Raw genomic sequence first — 23,654 nt, 5'->3', positions numbered from 1 at the left:
CGATCAGCAGCATGACGCCACGCTGCTTCATCAGAGCAAATGGAAGGGATCTGGGACCAGGATCCAATGCTAACAAAGAGACAAGGTCTCCCAAAAGCTGCTTAATTATTCAGGCAATGTCTGCATCGTTCACAACCTTCCCCCTTCTTGTAAATACTAATCCTGATTTACCAATGCTCCAACCCCACCAGGGCATGGCCACACATGAATGCTGCCAAATCCAGGCCAAAATTTGGGAAATGCTGCTTGTGTGCCCCAGCAGCTGGAAGACACTGACTCTGAAGGCAGTGCCAGGGACAGCAGGCACGGCTTTGGCTTGACAGCATTGAGGCATTTACAGCCTCTGACATGACTGCATCAGATCTTCAATGACAGCTAATAAAACGGAACTACACCCCACTGCTTTGAAAAGCAGCAACTCAGAACTCCTTCAGAGATTAGACTTATTTAAATAAGAGAAAGACACTGGGCTTAAACAAAAAGCACATAAGGAAAATAGCTTGGCAAGTTTGATAACAAGGAAAGCATTCTTTTTCATATTCTTGCTTCTTCCTCCCAGCTCCATCCTCTCCTTGCCTTCCCCATAGCCTAGAAAATCAGATATTTATCCAGCACTTAGTGCCTGAAGGGGGATGCGCACACCTCAAAGTTCAACATTTATCCATGCTGCTTCTCCACCTAAAGTGTTGTTTTGTTTTTGTTTTTTTTTCTGTACCATTCTGGGGCTTCAACACACCACAAGGAACAGGCAGAATTAAGACAGGAGGGCAGGGAGGCAGGGGACAAAGTAAGAACTGTTGGGCTGGGTTGTAAATAAAAAACAGTCAAAATATGCTAAAAAATACAAGGCAGTGCTATAAATCCCTCTCTCCTGTGTGAGCCAAGCTACTGTGTTACAGAGCTGGAGGGGCTGTGAGACTTCCCGTTACTTTATAGTCCATGACGATCACCCTCTTGCAGTGCCACAGTATAACAAGCAAATGTCCCGACTCCCAGGAAGCCTCTCATAAAAAGAGGCACTACAGCTTCTTACAATACTCCAAATAAGAGAAGCAAAAAGAAAGGATTCTTGGTCGTCCCCTTCTCCCCCTGCCATAAATTTGTACTTATTTTGCTAATTTTGTTTTAATTGTGTGCTGCAGCAGAGGGTGTTGTAAGCTGGGGAGAAGGAGAGGGAGAGGAAGAGAAGGAGGGAGCCTGAAGCCATGGAGCCTTCTTGCTTGTTAATACACAGGCAAAATGATATGCACATATACAGCTCCGAAAGCTACCATGGGGAGGGAAGGAACACAAAGGAGCCATTTATTGCCTGAAAACTGTCTCTGAACAAACCCATTGTGTTAAAGTAATACAAATTCACAACACCTTCCTGCCTCTTTTTCCATCTGGATCTGGGCTAGTTTGGGTAAAGGGCCCTGCCACCCAGCACAAGTCCTGGGGCCTCAGACCCTGGCAGAGCTGGGATTGCTCAGCATCCTTGGAACGTCCCCTCTTAGGGCCAAATGCCATGCTGATAACACAGAGGTGAGAGAGAGGGAGGAAGAAAAGGAGAGAGGGAATAATTTGGCTTGGAGACTCTTAAAAATCCATCAACTCATTTCTGGTCAGGCTTTGGGTTTATGAAGAGAGGCAATTTAAATCCAAGAACCAGAAGAAGGTGTCTTTTGATGTAACATTTTGTTCTTTTTCTGAATACAAAGTTATTCCAGGCAATGCAGCTGGCCTGAAATAGTTACCAGTTACAAAACCAGGACTGCTCCTATCTCCCCTCCTCGTGCAATGCAAAGATCCTCCCGCTGAGCCCCAAAGTAGGGGAAAAGCTATTAATTAAAAATAATTCTCCACATTAAGGCTTGCTGCCTAAAGCTCAGCTAATATTAAGGAAATTCCAGCCGTTCACTCCCTGCTGCTGGAGGCTTTTCTTTCTCTATTTTGTTTTGCTAAGCTCTTTGAGAAGAAGGGGATATGGATATCACCTCGACAGCTCCAGCCCCTTCCATCTCCTCCCTGAAATTCAGGCTCTGTTCTTTCCTTCTTTGGGAAGGACCCAACCCATCAGATTGGAATATCCTGGAAGGGAGAGCAGGTTTACTTTCTTTACACCTTCTTTTTAACCTGAGGTGAGGGAGGGGAATGTCTGCTGACCTTGGTCCCACCCAGGTGTTCAGTGCCAGTCAGAAGAGCTTTCCCAGCTCCCAGCAGGGCTGCCCCTTATCCCCACTCCAGCCCCATGCTCCTTGCTGAGCATCACAGCTCTGCTTCTCAAAATACCTGCCCCAAATTTTCAAGCCTCAACCACATTCTCCTCAGCCATGTTCAGGCACTGCTTTTTCACAAGAAATTGCTCGTGTGCAAATCCAAACCTGCTTCTCTGGCTGGAATCCCACAGATGCACTGTCCCAGACCCTGGGACACAGGACCTGCACGATAACAGCTAATATGGGAAAAGTATCTTTCAGTTCTGCTTCTTGATGGCAATGTATTTAATTTCACTAATGTAAAATATCATGGAAAACTTCCAAAAACACTTTAAAAAACCTTTTACATTTTATCAGGTGTTGTCACAGTGCTTGAGAAATGTAGAAAGAGTACAAAAATGGAAATCTGAAGAAAGAAGAAACTAATCAAACTCCAAAACTATTCTTTTTTGTGCTGGGAAAGGGTCAAAATTCTATGTTTTCCTGTGCCTAAACACTATAGAACTGCAGCAAATAGGCTGATTTTGACAGTGACAATACAACTGCAAAATTCCTGCCATTATCTCAAAGCACATCTTGCACTATTATTTTCTTAACAGTTCTGTACAGCTAAAAACATCCTCTCTATTTCCATTATTTTCTTCTGGATTCATATTTCATGCAGGAATCTTTTCAAGAAAGGACCCCCAAAAGCATGTTTTATCAAATTCTAACTTTTACCATTTCAAACCCACTAATGCTGAAATTTGATGTACAAGCTGTCAGAACAAAAGCCTCTCTTCAGTGCACACATTTTGAAGCCATTACTTTCATTTTTCAAGCAACAACAACAACAAAAAAGGAATACCTTCAGTATTTTTTTATGATTCCAAATTTCTTTTTGAAGTTCCTTAAGCCTCAAAAAGGTGTAGTTAAAACAATTTCTATGTTTTTGGGCAGTAAGTTTTTAGCACCCATTTTTCAAGTGTGCTTTTCTAAATATTCTTTTCTACTGAGAGAAAGGTTAAGAGACGGTAGTGACAAAGACAGTATATGATGGGGAAAAGTATTTCATACACCACTGTGAATTTACATAGAGCTGTCAAATGTGTTACACCAAAAAGGATTCCACTAGGATAGACAAATAACCTCTTCATTCCTGAGCATTAGTCTTAGGAAGATGTGAATTTAGATCTTGATTCATTAAAGTGTTAAGTCCAAACTTAGGCACATACAGCTGAGTCTGACTCAAATCAGAGAGGCTGGAGATCAAGTTAATTTTGTACTTACATGAGGATTTTCGTCCAAAAAACCCTCAGAGCTAGCAGTGAAAGAACAAATCACCCATCATATCCATGCTTTCTTTCAAAATCATGACTGCACCACAGTGACAACACACATACAGCAAGTCCAGATTAACATATTCCCTTGGGAATTTCTGTAGGACTCTAAGCACAGATTACCTGGAGCTGGCCATGAATTTCTATTCACTGGTGACATGGGATTCATACTGGATAGGCACCTCAGAGAAGGAAAGTTGCTATTTAAACTGTCTCCTAAGCAAAATGTTGCATTTATTTCTTCTGAATTTCAGCAGTGCAGATGATTTAACCCATGATGTTGATCCCTTATGCTACCACTACCCCTTTTGCAGAGAAAATTACTCTCTGTACCACTGCTGCTGTGCAAATCTATTATAAATATTGCTTAAATTCATCAATAGCATTCAAACATTTCTTTCAGCCACTCATGTGAACTGTACTCTAGATTTTCTGAGTTCTCATCCTTCCCTTAAAACTGTTTACCCAGCCTGAGTTCACACACATTCACATTGTCTCAGTGAGTAATTCAGGTCGTTCCATGGGCCACATCGATTCATCAGCAAAACCTTAACGTGGGCTATTTCAAGCCAAAAAATACAGGATGTTTTACTTGAACTGCACAGGCAGCATCTTTCTCAAAATCCCAGCTGAAAGATGCAGTGCTCTCTGTAAGCAGAGGAGTAGCAGTCTTACAGTTCCCTACTCACTTGTCTTTCATGGGAAATTCATCCCAAATATCTGCAAGAGAAATTACTCAATACAATACTACTGCCTGCATCACATTATTTATACTGCAATAAATACAAATCAAACACCACTTTTGATGTAAAAGCTACCAGTTGAGAATTTCACTTCCATATGAGGCTGCTTCCATTTCCTACAGTGATATTAATTTCTAATTTTTCCTCCTGTCTCTGCAATTACTTTTTAAGCTTCTCTATTTCACTTCATAAATCCCACTCATAAGACTGCAAGTCACCCAGATGCCATCTGCTGAAAAACAAAGTGATGGAAAGTCTGAATAATACACTGAGTCAGGGTTATAGATGCTACATTTTGACACATTCAGAGGCATAAAGTTGGGGGGAACAGATTAATAATTACTTTACCTGAAACTAAATCAGTTGTTCATTATGGGCCTGACCACAGGCTGAAGCTGGTTCTATAAATACCTCGGTTTGGTCTGATCTAATACACACACACTGGGTATGCAAATATTCCTGACTCCAACGGCAAGATGCTTTTTCTGATAGTTCTTGCTTTAGCATGTCAATCTGAAGCCTTGATTGCTTTTCTCACACTTCTTTGGATGAAAGGACATAAACAGCTATGAAAACCAGTTCTTTAATATGCTACTCTTCAATTCAATTCAAACATACACTTATTGCAAAAAGAACAACATGAACTGAGAAAAAAAAAAAGCCGGAATGGAGAGCACCATAATGTAATAGCAAATGCAAAGCAATTTTCATTTCTGGATCCTGGAGGATGCATGTACAGAGCAATTTTTCTACTATACAGCAAAAAAGGGATGAGGGGGAGGAGCACATGGGGACAGCTTATGAAGGACTGCTTTTTAACTCAAATACTACATTTTTGCAAGCTTTTAAAAACCACTGCTAATAATTTCTATTTGGTATGATGAAGAGTGTATACATAATATTGCAGAGGACAAAAAGGTCCTAAATCTTTCTGGCTTGGATTCTTTGACCTCGAGAAGTTTAGTTTGAAAACATTTGTTACATGATGAAAAGCTTTGTGAGAATGCTAATGCCATTCTTAAAGGGTTAATGATGCCTAACTGATTGGCACTAAAAACTAGATTTCATTTGGTATAGTGACAGGGAAACTCTGCCACCAGGAGTATACGTTCATGCCCACATTATTATAGGACAATTTAGATCATCTTATTTTAAATTTCATGGCTCTGTAACACAGATGTAAATCAAAGTCAGTGAGGCAAATGATGATTTTTCCATAGTGAGATTTTTATAGTCTTGATCTTGAAAATATGCTTTGAGCCCAAGCTGTCTATCAAAATACTTTGAATTAGCCAAAGGAGTTTGTGTTGTTGCTAGTGAACAATTAGAATCAGAAAACAAAAGCAGAAAGCTTTCAGAACAAGGCATGTGCCATCATTTTTAAAATCTGGGCTGTACTAACTATTACTATTTATAAAAGAGCTGGAAACATGAGGTGTTCAGGTCCAGTTACATGAGAATATTGAAATGGAGACATTTCAAACTGAAATCACCTAGACTATCATATGCTGTTAGTGTGGCTGAAAGCCCTGCAAAAGAATACATGTGCTTATTTTGTGTACATGTATAGAGGCACATGTGTCTGTGTACACATATAATTTGCTATTGAAGGATTTCAGGCGTTTAATTGCATGATTGTTGCACACAGATTCATTCACACCCAAACAATTCCTTACTTTAATAAACACACTGTGCACTTGACATATTGGTTGTCTGCTCTTTTAAACCTGATTTATCCATCACTTCCATTTCCAGATTTGACTTATTGGTCAATTCCTTTCTAACATTTGATGCATTGGTTATTTTCTTTTCAAATTTGATTAAAGCACATCACACAAGTCTTTTCAGATCTGTTTCTAAATGTTACACATATATCTGAAATGTACATTTAAAATCTTAATTCCAAAACTTTCTTGATTAATAATTCATCTCTTCTTATCTTGGGATAGTCTTTCTTATGTGCCAGTATAATCTGAATTAGATGAAACAAGCAATTACACTGGACATAAAATACAGTAAATGTAGCTTTACAATAAATTGCTATCTGTGAAGCTTTAAAGAGAGCCAGGAGATTTAATAAAAAGCATTAACACAAAATAGGGAAATTTTGAATTCTAGCTTCAACATTTTTTTGCTCTAGAGTTACACACTGCAAAGGCAAACAAAAGAGAATTCATGCTGTGCATCTCTAAGTGCCCTGGGAATATCAGAGAGGGAATCTCAATGTAAAAACTTTGTCAGGAAAAAAGACACAGGGCCAAATCTTTGTGCGAAAAAGACAGGGGCAGAGTTCCAGAAAGGGCTCTCTGGTCCGAGTTCAACATCCACTCAAGCCAGAACCAGGTGCAAGATCAAACTTCAAACAGGATGAGAACCTGATGGAGCTACAGACTCCACAGTGAAAGCAATGAGAGGAGGGGGGTGAGCCTCGACTTTCTGGCCAAGCTCCAGTACAGGTAATTAAATTTTACTTAACTAAATTCCCTCTGCACCCTTAACAAGATACATGTTTGTTATCCACTTCCTAATCTGCCCCAAACTGGGGGTAGGGTTGTTTTACAGAGCCAGGCAGCTGCTGGGTTCCACTGGTGTGTGAAGGGAACCATATCCATCCATCTCTTATCTGCCTCACAGGGCTGTTTTGAGGGCTATTTAATAAATATTTGGGAAGATGAAAGACACCCAGGAAGTGCAAAGCACTTTTATTTCACACTCACCTCTAAGCAGATCTCTAGGTAAATTATATGATCAGGGAATTCAAACAGGTACATGAATGGATTTCAGAATTAGCCCCGCAAATGGTCCCATCCTGCCCAGGGTTGAGCAGCTCCCAGGAGGAGTTGAGCACCAACCCTCCCCCTGAACTCCAGAGAAATGAAGAGTGTTCCTCAGGCAGCAGGAGATGCTCACAAAACAGGGCTGCCTTTGAGAGATACCTACTTGTACTTTAAGACACTTCTATGGCTTTGATAAGAGTTCAGAACAACCACCACCAAAGTCAAAAGAAGATTTTTCACTGAGTTTGGTGAAAGTCTGATTTAATCCTGAAAGGAGAAATGGAAGGAGCAGTGTGCAATGGGCAGGGCTGACTCAGAGGTTTTTACCCAGTTTCCTTCTATCTACATGACTAAAAGTAAGAAGAAGGGAAGAGATAGAGAGGAATATGACTTGGAGACGCCGGGGTCAAAGTGAGGATATATGTCCCACCTCTGGCCCTGCCAAATAAAGAAAATAGTAGTAGTAAAACAGGTAGTATGCAGTAAAAACCTGGCAGCTGTTGCTATGATGCTTTGTTGTTACAATATAGGGAGATCTCCTTTCTGACCTTTCACAGGACACTTCATGGCAGGAACTGGGGCTGCTGGCCTTAGGTGGAACACAGAGCTCTGCATTAAGATCAATCTGTGCTGCACTTGGAAATTCATCTCTATCAATCATCCACATAAGGAAGGAAGCTGCCCCTGAATGGCCTGATCCTCTTGGTTTCTCTTGACATCTAAAAACCACCATGACACTTAAAAAAATAAAACCACCGTGACACTTAAAAAAATAAAACCACCATGACACTTAAAAAATTAAAAGGAGTCTCTCCGTTTTAAATGAGCTTCCTTAAAAAGATCTGACCTCAGTACTGCCAAAGCCCTGGTGCAAGAAGCTGCCAAGATGTCCCCACTGGGAGCTGTTCCTGTAGTTGTCCCTGACCCTTCCCACAGCAGGCTCCTTCCCTGTGCTGGCTGCAGATCACCGTGGGTCAGTGCTCCCAGAAAACACTTTTCCTACCAAGCTGCATCTGTGCATTGCCTTTGGATGTACATCTCCTGCATATCATGAGTCCAAGCATGATGATCACAGATCCTTCCAAAGCCCACTGAAACCATGGAAAAGAGGTGTTGAGCAGGTACCCCAGGTCATGACAGCTCAGACCCCAGAAAGCTGCATCTTGGCTGGTTGACTCATCTGCTTCATCCTTTGACTGAGTACAGCATCTCTTTATGTGAAAGAAATAATTTTTTTATGAGAAAGCAGAGAAAGCTATTTAAATTTATACTTTCCCATATTCAGTTATTAAACTGAAAATAGGCAGCAATTACCAAAACATTCTTGGGATGGATTAAATGTTACCATTTCTTTTATCATCCAAAACTCACCAAGTTTTGGGTTTCAGTTCTGGTTGGTTGATTGGTTGGTTGGAGTTTTTTGTGTTTTTAATTATGGTAATTATATTATTCATCCTTTGGACAAAACTGATTTCAGAACTGCTCAATAAATCTATGTGCTCCTGTATGTTAAAATCTAGTGTAGCATAACAGAAGCATGCAAAAAAAATGTTAATTCTTTTCTAGAAAAACTAACAAAGCAGAAGTTGCCTGTTTCCCACAGCCAGGCACCTTGAATTTGGTGAAACCCAATTACTCATTTCGCATAAAGTAGAGCTGCCTATTTCCTGGCCCCATAAAGGTCTGAATGAGGGCAAACCATTCCCACCAAATGTCTTCAACCTGAGGGCTCAGAAGAAGACACCATGAGATAAAGGACATACCTACACCTCAGAAGATGGGGTCCATTACCACATGTGAGTGAGCAGGCAGATGTCAAAGGGTGAGAGCAGTAATGGCCTCTGGATGTTCGCTGACATTTTTTGAAATATCTTGAGCTCTCTAATTTTCATATGAACCCAGTAATGACTTCCTGTCCTCTTCAACCATTCCAAAAGTCAATGCTATGCTGTCCAAGACAAACTACCCTCTCAAGAGGAATTAGGAAAAGACTTATGCCCCAAGTGAATAATAGTCAGCCCCCTCTTACTTTCCCAGCAGAGCTTCCCCTCTCTTTTCCACTCTGCCAGCATTTCCCACACAGCACAAATCCACATGTGAACGTTTCACACAGCAGGGAGCCAGTTCTCACACCAGCAAATGCCAAACCCTCCAGAACCCTTAAAACAGACACGGCACTGTTTGCATCCTGCACTTGTTGAAATGTAAAATGGACCTGATGGCTTGGGTTTCAGCTGCTGGCTTCTCTCTGAGACAACGTTTCAAGACAAAGAGGTTACGTGTGGCTACACCATGGAAGTGGTTTCAGTGAGGTTTTTATACAACCTAGTTCCCACCACAGCTCAGAGAACATCCCTCTGCTCTGGAGGTGTCTGCTGCTGGTGTGGGTGGCTCGGACAAAAGATGGGATCTCATTTGTGCTGACTGTGTTTCCAAGAAGTGGTTTACCACTTACACTACCCTGCAAAGCTTACTGTGCTTCCAGCAGAGAAATGCAGCGTCGGAGCCATCAGCTGTCACCGCTCGCGTGTCACTGGAGCTCTGAACGTGCTGCCACAGGAAACTACAAAATTACCCTTTCCAAAAGTGGACAGAGCTTATAGTGTTCAGCAAACATCGTGTTGAAACAAACAAGCAAACAAAGAAACAAGCAAAAACACCCAAATCCAACCCGTACCACCCACAAAAAATATCCAGAACAATCCCCCCACCATTACAGCCATTGGCTCTCACCGTGCTCACCTATTGCTGCACACAGGGCATCTACATTGAGAGGAAAACAAGGAACAGATGTTGGTTGATTGAAAAACTTGAGCCTTCCATTGTTTTATTGACTTGTCACCACAGAGAAATTTGCTTTAATTTACTTTAAAAGTAAATGACTTAATCTTCATAAAACTGGTGGCAAGTCACAGTTCTTAATGAGGACGTTAAACAAGGATTCTGTTTAACAACCAGAGGCACCAATTCGAAATGCAATGCCTATTTGAACAGACACATCTATCTTCTCTTTTGAAACACCCTGGTTTATTTTCAAGATGTTCAACATACCCAGGGAAAAAAAGAAGCCTTTGAGCCCTTGAAAGCCTATGCAAAAGCTTAAGGCTTTTTTTTCCCCTTTCATGATACTTGATTGTACCAGATTGTACCAAGTAACTTCTTTTTTTTTTCTTTCTGTATTCCTGAATGAAGTAATTCATATCTTAATAGAGACCTTTTGAACTCTACTGGCATCAAGATAATCTACAATGTAACTGAGGAAAAACGTGAAAGAAGGAAAAAATACCAGGAGTTCAGGGGCTGAAAATCATGAAAAGACCTTCAATTTTTTTTTTAATATAAACTAGCAGCTACTGCTAGCCCTACACGCAAGTCTTGATGTTTTTGAGATATTCAATTCATGTCCCCAGACCCAAACTCCAGTATTGCCACTCCAAATCAAACATCACTGATGACTGTCAGTGGGAATGGTGTCAATGGAAAGTGAAAGGTCTCCCAGAGTGGCTGAAGGCTGTAGGAAGGTTCATGATCTTTTCCTGGTCTTTCTTTATGCTACAAAATTCACACAACTCTGCAAGAAATTTTAGCTGCACCTTTTTGGAAGCAATTCGCAGTTTACGACTTAGAGCTCAGGCGACACCTGAGTTTTCTACCAACTAAATAGGCCACATTCTCTGCCTTGGTCCCAGGTTTTGTGCAGAAGACCTGGAGGAAGACAAAGCAATGGTGGACCAAGATGTACAAAAATGCCCAAGTGATCTCTACTTCTGCAAAAGCAGCTGGTGCTGCTCTGAGAGAGAGACTGTGAGACATGGTGGTGGGCAGGAGCCGGGGAGAGGGAAAGACTAGAAAACCCAGAAGATTCCCTGCCACTAACACACCCTGCTATTGCCCTGCACTGGTTCCTTATGGCTGATGGGAAAAGATGGGTCTAAATGGACATCCTTGTACTTGGTAACTTGATCTCTTTCCACATCACACCCTCCAAAGGTTGGGTGTTCTCACAAGAGTGATGCTTACCACAGCATTCTGCTAGAACAGTTGTGAACCACTGCAGCACAGAGGTGCAGAGCTCTTTCACACATGTTCAGGGAGAGAAGGAAGGATAAAGAAAGAAACAAATTATCTCCATGTTTGAAGTGACAGAGTGGAGCATGGGCAGTGGGATGTGCCTGTGTGCCCAAGAGACCTGTCCCAACCCAGCACTTGCCCAGTCTCTGGTTCAGCACAGCCACAGCACCAATTGTGGAGCACCGCTTTCCCTGTGGTTCAAAGAAAATGGCTCTCATTACCACAAGCCCTTCTTCCTGCAGCTCCCTGCAAGTCTCTCATCCAGGCATAGACAAGCCCTCAGCAAACTCCAGTAGCCTGAGAAAAGCTGAGCCCGAGGTGTTAACGGCTGTGACTGTAATGCAGTTAATTTAATTGGGTTGTCCATCCTTGATATTTGCAAAGTCCCTTTTAAATGTTAAAACCTTTTTTAAACAACTGAGTTATTATTTTCTCCTGAACTTCATTTCCATTTTAATGCTGATGTTCACTTTCTTTTGCAAATTGAGTGAAGGTAAAACTCTTCCTATAATATACTGTCCTTTTGAAAAACTTATTTCCTTTTGGTGCAGTTTCAAACAGATAGAGCTGTAATGGCCAAAATAAATTTTATCCCAGAAATACAGAAAGCTAAAAGTTAAGCTTAACTTATAAACCTTTTTTAAGAGAGACAAAATCATGCCAGCCTTATCACCATGACAGTCACAGTTGTTTAGATTTATTAGGCAATGGTAATCAGGCTATACAATAAATTCGCTATAGTAATGCATTAATCACTTTGCAAAGAAAAATGAACCACTGAAAGGAAGACAATACATTTCCCTCTCTCTTCTTTCCCATGGTAAGAACTGGTCCCTAACTCCATTCTTTAAGGAAGGAAGCATATATTTTCTCTTCTGCTGCTACATCTATGACTTGAGCCAATGGCTCAGCAAGGTCACTCTCATTTTGCTTTCTACATAACAGAGTTCTGTGAATACAAGATCTTGTTCTTTCTCAACAAGATCTTCCCTTAGAACCAGAACATACTTACTGTAAAATATTTACTTGATTTGATTGCCACTTTCCCTGATTCTGCATACACTCTCATTGTGTACAGAAAGGTCATACTTTTAGATGTGACAACTTTTTAAGTTGATGAGGTGATCACTGGGGGCATATGGGTGTCCAAAGCAGTTTTATAAGAAAGGGAATGTATACAATGCAAAGCAGAGGTAGAACCTCAAAGAAGAAAGAGATAATTGTATCATAAATGGAAATTCTTATCTTCCCCTCATAAAAGTATATTATGAGTATGAATACACCAACTATCACTCTTAAAAATCTGTCAAATTTTACCTCCAGAAGTGGCACCTGGTCTGTCTTAGTGAGGTGGCAGCGTGTGTACATCCGTTATCACTTTTCAAGGTTTGGTTAAGCCTTCAGTTAGGAAGCCAAAATCGTACAAAACTTAAATCCACCTCCAGGAGATGCTGCCTGGTATTCTGCCATGCAGATTAATCCCACTGCCGAGCAATTTGTGCCAGCACATCTGAGAAGAAAAGTCCCTGGGGAATATTTACTTACAAGTAAATACTTTTGGTTTGCTCCAGCATATCTACCCACCAACCTCCCAGGCAATAAACTGGAAGTCAATGAGAGAAAGAGAATTAGAGGGTTCTGTTTTTGCTCTTTTTTTTTTTCCAAGGAGCAAAGAGAATCTTCACTGAAAAAGCACAAAATATATTTTCCAACTTTTAAAAAAGCAACTTAGAGCCAAGAACAAAGTCCACCCAGATGGCCAAGAAATCCTCTTTGGTTCACCTTCATCTGTGGCATTTTGGGGCAAACTTCCTTCTGTCACAATGGAAAATCTGATCTACCCAAAATGAGCAGTAATACCAGCAGAGGGAAAGGTGGTGTGCAGGTGGCTGTAGCTGCTCAGCTGCTTTTGAAATTCATGAAATCTGTGGGACAGATTATGCATGCAGCACCTTGAACACCCCAAGGTGTAACCTACAACCACAGAGGCGGAATCCTATCTCCCATTCTTACTTTCATATGTAAAATTATAAAATGTTAAAACATGTTTCCTGAAGCCTGTCATTACACTCTGGCTGCACATTGCACTACAATATTCCTGTTACCAGGGTAAATTCATGGGGAGGCTGCAGTTAACACTCCCAGGTAAAGAAATGCTCTGTACCCTCCACCCTGCAAAAGACAGAATATCAGAGTGAGAATTAAATTATTCCTCTTTCAGATGCTGTAAAGCCTCCAGGCAGCATCCTCACAGTCCTTTTCAACACAGGTAAATTGAATTCCAGCAAGTTTACTGTATGCAGACTCTTCAGACAAGATATTAAATAACAATGTCATGACCATAACCTATGAAGAAAGACTAGAAAACGTGGGGCTGTTTAGTCTAGAGAAAAGGACACTGCTGCAAGCCATAACAACAGCCTTCAAATATGCAAAGGGTGAGAGCAAAGAGGAAAGGAATGGGCTGTCCTTGGTGTGGGGACATGAGGGACCTGAGCTGTGGGTTAGACAAGGAGAGATGCTTTTGAGAAGGGATGGTGGTGAAGGTCTGCCAGGGAGACTCCACGGAGGTGTCACACTCTCCATGGAGGGCTTAAACAACAGGTTATGCAAATATCCATCAGGGATAATGTAACCCTGCCTCATGGCAAAAGGATGGATTACATCACCTCCTGAGATTCCTCACAACCCTGTTTCACTTATGATTTTATATGGCTGAGCCCCCAAGGGTAATTTGCCCCACTGCCCAAGCTTTTCCTTTACCTGCTCAGGGCTGGTGTATCAGTTCTTCCCACCAGCCAATTACTTGATTTGGGATGTGCTCATGTAAGTGAAAAGGCTGATGTCTGCAGGGCAGCCAGGCAGCAGCATGTGCTTGCACTGCTCAGCTACATCACCTAATTCTTATGGAAATAAGCAAATGAATGGGAGGGTGGTTGGTGTAGGAATGCAAGAATTTGGGCCAAAGTTCGAGGGCTGCTTTTAGATAAATTGTTCTAAAAATATGCAAATAATTCTAAAATTTTGTGTTAATTTCCCTGCCATCTTCAAAGATACTTGTCCTTCTGCTGTTTGAGGGAAAGTCTGAACAGGGCCTGCTGCTTGGCTGCCCTGCATCCCCTCTCTTGGAAGGGATGGGGTGGGCATGGGACAGGCAGCAGCCCCAGCCTGCATCCAGGTCCTTTCCCTGTATTGCAGGTGTGTAAGGAATCGATGCTAGCTGCATCCCTGCAACTTTGGGAAGAGATGGGACAGCTCCACAGGACCCACAGCGAGGGATGCTGTTGGAAGCAAAGTGATCTGTTCCCCTGACAGCAGCACCCACGGGCATGGCAGGAGGAGCTGGCCCTGGGCAGATCTGCTGAAGGAAAGCCTTGCAAGAAGCAGCTCCCGAATCCATGCGAGGCTGCAGAGCCCCCAGAATGAGGCACGTGGGACACTGAGTGGGGATGTGCTGCAAGGAGCACCGAGGCTCCAGATGTGTGACAGACACACTCTGACGAGCAGAATTTGCTATGGGGAGGAAGGGGAGAATTTTGGGTTTGACTTTTGTCTCCTTGAATTAAATTAAATTTTAAAATGCATAAATCTTAAAAAAAAAAAAAAAGTAAAAACATGAACCTATTGCTCTCCCACTTTAGCCTTCCCAGTTTATTTACTTGCAAACTTTTTTCTGCCATACATGCCGTGACAACCCGTAATCTAAAGCTTTTTTGTGCGTTCTCTTGCCAAATTTGAATTTTTATGTGGCAAATTAAATTAACTCTCTTGATTGAAAACTGAGAAAACTAAAACTATATAATAAATTGCAAGAAATGCTTAAATGGATACTATATCAATAAATAATCCTTGCACTTAATCTGAAAACCATTAGGTAGTTGGAGTGATGACTGATTTAACACTACCCATTTAGTGTACCTGTGATAATGTGTTATTTAAACTCAAGATTTTATATTAAACACAATTCAGACTAAAATATTAATTTGGAAATAATTGTATAACTTTAGGGATTTTTGCTACACTTTTTAAAAATAAAGATTTAATTAAAAATACAAGATGAAATAAATATTTCAGGGCAACCAGCAACAAAATGGGAAAATACCATGTGTTTGGAGTTTTAGTGCCCTCTGAGTGCTGGAATTTATTTGCAGCAAGCAGAAAATAGACAGCAAGCATAAAAATTCAGCAGATTCCCGCTAGTAAAATTATTTATCAAGCTAACAAGGGAGGAACCCTTCTAGTAGCAACAAGCCAGCAAGGAAAAGACGTGCCTTTATATTTTACCTTTGGGTTAGCACACTAGTAAAAATGCCAACTGACAAGCACTTCACATAAACATTTCTTTCTAAATGAGCTGCCTTGTTAGAAAAAAATCTAAGCAAAGGAGCAGTACAGTCAACAGACAGAAAAAACCCCAGGATGAATACTACATTGCTGCATATTACAGGAAAATATAAATAAAGACATAAAAATAATGTTGATGCATAAATGACTTTAATGAATTAACACTTCATTTTGCATTTAAATTAACTACTTGGGCTATAAATCTATCTTAGCTTCAATCATTCCAAGAAAGAATACATGGCAGTTATCTATTATTTACATCTTTCTTACCTCTGGAACTAAACGTATGCAGACAAACTAAAAAAAAAAATAAAATGAAAGAAGTGTGAAATATGTGTGTGTGTATTCATTCACGTGCTGTTGTTAGAGCTGTGCTACTCAGGCCCCACTGCAATATTTATCGTATACTTATTTTACGACTGAAGCCCTGAAGTAGGTTTTACAGTTTAGTTTAATGATACCAAACTTTGATTATAAATTATAAGTGGCTTTATTGCAGCCTGAAGAGGCAAAAAATTTGGAGATACTTGATTGCCTGATCCCAATTAAATTTTAAAGAAATAGTAAAGGGACACACATTGGCTGAATAGCTGAGCTCCAAGGAGGAAATTAGTTCTGCCGGCTGTGCAGCAGGGCCAGACCCTCCCAGGACTTCTTTGCTACAATGAACATTTGACAATTGTCAGCAAGCTTTAAAATAAAACCAAACTAAACAAAAGAAAACAAAACAAAACAAAAAAAGTCAAGGATGGTTCTCAAGCATTATTATTTTCATTGCAGAAAAAAAATAGCTCGTGGGAGGGTAGGGGGCAAGATCATACTCAGCATTTCAGCTGGTTCTGTAACTCAGGAAGTAAAACCTGCCACAATTGTTGACAAAGAGAGAAAAAAATGAAAGTTTTACACTAAATGGTGTAGTCAGATGGAAGCACAGGTTGGAGCAGCATTTCTGACTGATCTCAGGTGGTTTTCTGGACACAGATGTAAGACAGACCCTGTACTCACTCAGGACTCTGTAGGCAAACAAGAAAGATGGGGAAAGGTAGAGGGGGAAAAACCCCAAACTACTGGGAAAAAAAAAAAAAGTGTGTTTAGAGCTCTCACTCCCCTCAAAGCCTGACATTAGTCTCGCCTCTGCAGCAGCTCACAATGCAGAGAGGGAATGCAGAGTCTCCCACTCCCTGCTCCAGTGCCCCAGGCTGCTCCAGCCAACCCGGGCATTGCAGGGGCTGAGGGAAAAAGTCTCCAGCTCCCAAATTCCAGCCCTGGGCCCGATCCTGCATTCTTTGCACACCCAAGTCCTGCAAAAACAATGGGATTTTTGGATGTGTGGAAAATGCTGAAGTGAGCTGGCATTTGTTAGCTGCTGATGGATTACATTAATATGAATATTTGTCTGTAGGGGACAAACACTTTTGAGAAGTGAGCGCAACATTATGAGCAAAACATCAGCAATAATAACAAAAAAGGATAGGGGGAAGCATCATTGATGTAAACCATGAAATAAATAATATATGTCAACTTTTATGTTTCTTGCCTTTGATCTGGGTACAGCTGACATTAAGTCCAGGAACTGATACCTTTTTAGCTGAGAAGACACAAGATGTCAAGTTATATTTTTTAGTGCAAGGCCAACACATGAAAACAAAGCTAAAGGAGTCAAAGAAGTGAGCATAACAAAAAACACAGAGATTATCTCTTGTCATGGGAAAGAAAATGATGGGAGTTTCCACGGAAGCTGAGTGGTTAATATAATGCTGTCTTCACTTTGTCACTCTCTCCTTATTAGAATATAATTTGGGTCCAAGTAATATGGAAAGAGTTTGATCCTGTGCTCAGCAAGGGAGTGCCATGGGTAGTGCTTCTGCAGAATGAGGACTACAAATGTACTGATGAGCTTATTCCTCATTCCCTGCCTGCCTTTTGTTTTAACTCTCTTGTAAAGATGTTTGAAAGTGGAAGCTGTTTGGAAGCACACATAAAAGCATCCATTAAAAGGCATTACACGACAACTCCATTGGATCCTGCCCAAGTGATCCAGAGGCAAGCTGGAGCATCACCACAGATCCCAGAGGGGTTACTCCTGCCTTGGCTTTGGTGGCACCAAGTAAATCTGGTCTTTGTTTTACTTTCTTTCTTGCTTTTTACTAACACCAGCCCTCTGGTATGGGACTAAGCCCAGAGCCTCCCCATCAGCTCCCCCATGCTCCTGAGCATTTGCACCAGGTAATAGGAAGCAGAATTTGGCCCTAGGTGTTTACACTGGAGCTGAAATTGGGTTAGTAGGTTGCTCCTATCCACACTTACAGCTGTTGCTGGCTAAAACCACAGGCAGAAGATTGCAGAATTGCCACCCCTGATTTTCTCCTCTTTAAAACGTGCACCTCTCCCTTCCACTAGAGGATGGAGGAGGATTTTCCAAGGGAAATCGCCCTTCCACTGGGAGACTCAGGATGTGCTGCCATGCACCCCTCTCCTTTACAGCCTGGGCCCGTTAAGATTCCCGGCCTTCACACCCCCTTTCCTAAATTTAGCCTGGGCCTGAATCTTGGTGCCTGCTCCAGGCCGTGCTGCCACAGAAGGGCCAGGGAGCGCGGCTCTGCCGTCAATAACCCGGCACAAAGGCCCTGCACAATGCCGAGCCGAGATTTAATTACCTATCACTGCTAACAAAAGCTCTCTTTATTTTGATTAACTTTGAGGGAACAAGGTTCCCCACCATCAGAGTATGTTTAAGTAATTATGCCGTACAGACTAATATGCCTGAAAACACAAAAAGAGGGGGAATAGGGAGAGGGGAGAGAAGAAAGGGAAGACATGAGCTCAGCCTTACTTCCCAATTTAAACTAGGAATGACCTCAGGGTCAATTTTTCAGAGTATCTCAGATCAATTCAATTCTCACCTCCGCTGCCTACCTGCTAGCAAATGAACTTACTGTGCCTTCCAATAGACAGAAATGACTAAAAGGAAATCGCATTTAGCTGCATCTGAATAACCATGGTTATTAGATGATGCGTGCAGAGGAAAAATTACCATTTCCCTTCTCCTTCTCCTCCTTGTGATTGTCATTCTCACCTCACTGGTGATTAAGATGTAGGATGCTCTCGCAGATTGTTAATTAGGTGTTAATATCTGCAAGGGGCCACAGCAAGCTCCTACACCTGAGGTCATTTCTCAGAAGTCAGGCTGTCTCCGGTGACAATACCTGTAATTCCCATAGCTAGTTTGATTCCCACTCAACAGCTGGAGCTAGTGTTTCTTTCATGTCTGGTTTCATTTCCTATCTGAAATTATATGAGTGCTAATATCTTTATTATCTTTCCCATAGAAGTGCAATGCTAGAGCATGGCACAGCGTGTTGTTCATAGGCTTTCTTTTCTTTTTCTTTTTTTTTTTTCTCACAGCGTTTTCAAAACATTTCAAGCAAAAATCTTTATAGTTAGCAAATTTACAGCTGAGGACTCCATTATGGTTCAGGAGGGGTAGAAGGTAGGAGGGAAACAATAATAATTTGGGGATGGAAGAAAAGAAAAGCTGCACAACTGCTGAATGATAATGGCTCAAACCTTGGGAAAAAAAGGTAATGGCAGGAAGGGGAGGAATTACAAGGACAGTGTGACCTCTGCATGCCTTGCAGGTGCACAGGAGCTATTCTGTACATAGAGGTATTAAAGATATATTGTCTTTAAGAGAGATGGGGCGCATAACTGATTTTGCCTACATTTTGCCACGTTCAAAATCAGGGTAAAGTTATGTGTGATTCAGAAAATGACCTGCTCCCAAAGCACCTGATCTTTGTAATCCTGGCCCAGTGAACTCATAAGGCTGAATTCCCATCCAAGTAGAAATGGTGCGTGGGACCTGGGCAACACCAGTGATTTCTCATCCCAGAGTATGAAGCAAGGTAAATGACAAGTACTTCAATAAACCAGTTTTCATTAAAGGGCTTCAAGGAACATTACAGCTATTTTTTAACTCCCACAAAAGCCTAGAAGGTAAGAATTAATTATCTAGGTTTATAACTGTGTAAACTGAGATATAAAGAGATCAACGGTAACAGACCTTTAGAAGAAACCTCAGATAACAAGTTTAAAGTGCTTCAGTATTTTGCTGAATCTAGAATCAAATAAGTGGGTCAAAGTCTCACAAGTGAGTCAGACTGTGACTCCCAACTCCCGTTTTCTTCACTCTCTAAACATTGTGACTATATGTGGAGCCTGAGAAGTAATTTTATATGTGGGATGTTAAATCAGTACTTTTCCTGTCTCATCAATCTCCTGTATTTTGGTACAGTGCGAATCATTTGGTAAGCGGCACAAATTAGAAAACCCAGGAGAGATGTTAAAAATATTACTTTTTTTTTTTTTTGCACTTAAAATCCTTTATTAGACCTAAACAACAGCAAGAGCTACATCACCAGAAAATATTTTAGAGCTTACTTTAAACACAGGGAAAAGTATTAAATTGACTTGCCTGGGAATTTTAGGGGAGTAAAAGCTGTTACATATGGCATATACTTTCTCTTCACTCATAACGATTTGAGACATTTTCATACTTCAAATTCATAGGAATGAGCTAGAAAGACATTTGAGGCATAGTAAAATCCTGCTTTTTATAAACACTCAAAAACTTATTTTTTACCTATGCAAAATGATCTGTAAATTGTACTAAATATGTTTGGGGGGAGGAAAGGGAGGGGGTGAGGTTACTCTGAATTTTTTAATCAAGAATAACATACTGCATCCCATTTGATAAAAAAAGATTCTCATTTAGGCTTAATACAGCACATCTGCTTGAAAAATACATACAAGGCTCCCATTGACTGCTGTGGGAAGTTTGCCAATAATATTTCATGGAAGTTATCTTGCTATCAGCCTTGGAAAATAAAGACATTTTACAGGGAGTGTTAATTCAACAACGTAAAGTTAAAAATAACTTGCTCATGCACAAAGAAATTTGATTGTTTTTACAGTTCTTAGCTTTAATTTTCAATTTTATCAGATGTACAGTCCAGGAATAAAAACAAGATCTAATTTGCAGTGAAGTTGGGTAGTTTGATATCCCAGTCCATGGCCATGAAAAAAGAAATGATGTCATGAACAGGCAGACTCAACTGCACATCAAAAATACACGTGAATAGTATGAGAATGCAAAAGGTCTTGCACAAAACACAAATCTCTTTTAAAAATGCATGTGCAAATGCAGGAATAGCAGTGAAAAGTAAGTAAATGTGTATTTTCAGAGCGCCATGATTTCCCCTGTGTGAAAAGTCTTAGAGGCAAACTGGAAAAGGAACAGAAAATACATTTCTGTTCTTTACTGCTCCTTATTCTCCCCTTAGTTTAGGTCTCATCCATATGGGGAAATTAGGAAATAAACTATACTGCAGTGCTAGCCATTGCCTGGGTGGACACTCCTACTCCAGAATAAGAGTGGATTTTCCTGGTTAATTTATTTTGAAAGCAGCTTAACTGTACTAGGGAAGGGGAAAATCCACCCTTACTCCCAAATAAGAGCATCCATCCTGGGAATTCACAGCTCAGCTATCTCCGTATAAGTTCAGATTTTGCTTTTTATTACACAACCTCCCCTGTAGATATTCCTTTGTGGTGGAAGTGTGGGCCCCAGGAATTAAAGGGTGATTTTACCAAAGGTTTCAGTGAGGCCAGAAGCCCACCCAGGATTTCTCCTCTCACCTGGGATGTAGGTAGGATGCAATTTAGATCCCAGGGTCCATCATTGCCTCATCCCACCCTTGGAGCTCTAAAAAGGTCCTTCAGACCCTCTTTGAAAACTGAAACATTGTTACACCGAGCAATTTAAAAAAACCCAGATTTTTTTCTTGCCCTTTTTAAGAAAAAATCTGGCTACATTTTTTATGTCAGAAGTAAATTCCACTTTCCAACATCATCATGCTGATCAGGAAATACAGGGATATTTTATTCTTATAGGTTCCATGACATTGGAGGACGAAAAAGCTTTTCTGTACCAAATAAAATACACTGAAGCACAGTGAAACACACCTGGGGTTATGTATGTATTGTAAGCCATGCTAGCTGGTGCTGCTGGGAGCTGGAATAAGACAAAACATAGCCCTTGCAAAGTAACAGTTGCTTTGTAAAACATCACAATGGACCATTAGTGGTATTTTATGAGGTAGCAACTAATTTTGTTGCTGGTATAACAGTATATATCATAAACACAGAATTCATCCTGCAGTGCTTACTCTGAAAGCTGTCAGAAGTGGGAGGACATGGAGTGACACCAGTACTGGCCTCTACCACCCCTGCTGCTGCCTGACCTGCCAGGGACATCATGGTGAGAACCTCTTAACCAGCAACCACCAAATACTCCTGTCACAGTCATTAAATAAATGGCCCTGAAATCCTTAAAGTTTGCCAGAAATAACATAATTCCTTCAAAGGAGCCAAGTTAGTAAGTCAGACCATGGAGACTACTGTCCACTACTATAAATGTACAGTCTTAAATTCCCCCAACCAAGCCACCTCCATGAATATCAAGTGAGCTCTCCTCCAGACAGCGTGGAGGATCGGAGTTTTCATATCTAAGCTTATTATTCCTAATATCACAGAGACACTTCCCTGAATTGTCCTTCTCCTGCCCAAATTCCCCATCTGACCAGATGTCTTTCTCTCTCTTGCTTTCACCTGTCAATCATGTTCACAGCTGAAATTTGATTTCTCTCCCAACAGTAACCTTAGATGAAATATTACCATAGGGGTCAGAACTGCCTGAACCTTGCCGTAAAAGTTTGTTAACTCTTCCAAGACTCAAGAGCTATTTGCTTAAAACTAACAGATTTTGCTGCTCGTTGTTTTGTGGGGTTTTTTGTCTATAATATGTGAAAATACAACCACAAAATACTGAGGGAAGACACAAGGAATTGTCCCAGAGAACAGCAGGCTAAGCAAGTCTTGAGATCTCAAGTGCTGATAAGGGAAAAAGATTTCCTTTTTTATTATATGGATAAAAAGAATAAATATCACTAATTTATATAAATCTAATAGTCACATATATGAATTACAGGAAGTGTGGCAGATTTTCCTATGGGATTATTGAAATTAGAAATGTTTCCCTAGGAGAGAGTTTATGAAACAAGTGCTGCACCTTTGCAATTAAAATACGCACTTCATGTATTTACTTCAGCTGATAGCAACTTGGCTCTATTCTTGCAAAAAAAGCATATTGCACTCTAAGTTTTCACAAAAAAAAAACAAGTGATCTGGCTTCCCTCTCATTTACAGTGGTGAAAAACAGAAAAAAAATTGCAATGCAGGCAAAACCCTATCCAGGGTGCTCCTCAGGGAAGTAAAAAGAGCATCAGGCTTAAAATAAAGGTCCTGTAGTGCTCCTTGAGAAACCTATTCCTACAGCCCATACAGCACCAAAAACTCCTCTCAGTTCCATTTAATGTACAGGCTACAGCACCAGTTACATCCTCCCCATCCTCACTTAAATCTTAAATAATAAATCTGTTACTTAAATTTATTTTCAAAATTAACAAAGAAATCTATTATTTTACCTTATTATTTACATTTCTTTTAAAAGATAAAAAATAAATCTATTATTTAAACAAACTTAATTCCATGAGCTAATAAAATTCAGCTGTTTCTAACAGCACTTAACCGTTGATCAAAGCGTGGCAGGCTGTACAGCAGGCTGTGTTCTTAACTAAAATAGGAGGTTTCATAAAAAAATTCACACAGGAATCTGTCATTGCAACCTTGGTGCTCATTTAACCCACTTAGTATTTTTATAGTCAAGGTCAATAAAAGTCAGATTCCACAGGAAAAAAAAAGAAAGTGCCTGTTTGAATCTAGCAGGGGAAGGGATTGAAAGTTTTAATTCCCACATTTTCATTAGCAGCATATTTTTTAGTCAATGTTGACAGATTGAACGAACATGAATTTCCAGAGGAAAGCAGTGCTGTGAATTAAACTCTATTGTAATTTGTGAGTACTGAAGTCATCTAACACGGACTCATGATTTTCATCAAGATCTGAAGGAGATCTTCAGAAGACCCATCCTTAATCCCCATAGCTGATGTCTGAACACTAGCATTTGAAGAAAAAGAAAGAAAACATTTGCAAAGGATTGTATATGAGGTGTGGGACACTAGAGAGCTGCCTGGCTGACAAAAGTACAAAGCCTCATCACTGCAAGTGGTTCTTGTAGGCACC

At 40.6% G+C, this 23,654-nt stretch overlaps 1 protein-coding gene across 1 annotated transcript in view; it reads right to left on the bottom strand.

The window, feature by feature from the left end:
* The window catches only part of MAF (MAF bZIP transcription factor), a 61,397-nt gene that overhangs the window by 24,966 nt on the left and 12,777 nt on the right, over positions 1-23,654 (bottom strand). The window lies entirely within an intron of this gene.

Source organism: Fringilla coelebs (genome assembly GCF_963513975.1).
Source record: "Fringilla coelebs genome assembly, chromosome: 14".
In the NCBI taxonomy this organism is placed as follows: Eukaryota; Metazoa; Chordata; class Aves; order Passeriformes; family Fringillidae; genus Fringilla; species Fringilla coelebs.
The sequence above is the reverse complement of the archived record's forward strand: the minus strand, read 5'-3'. Positions and strand labels throughout refer to the sequence as shown.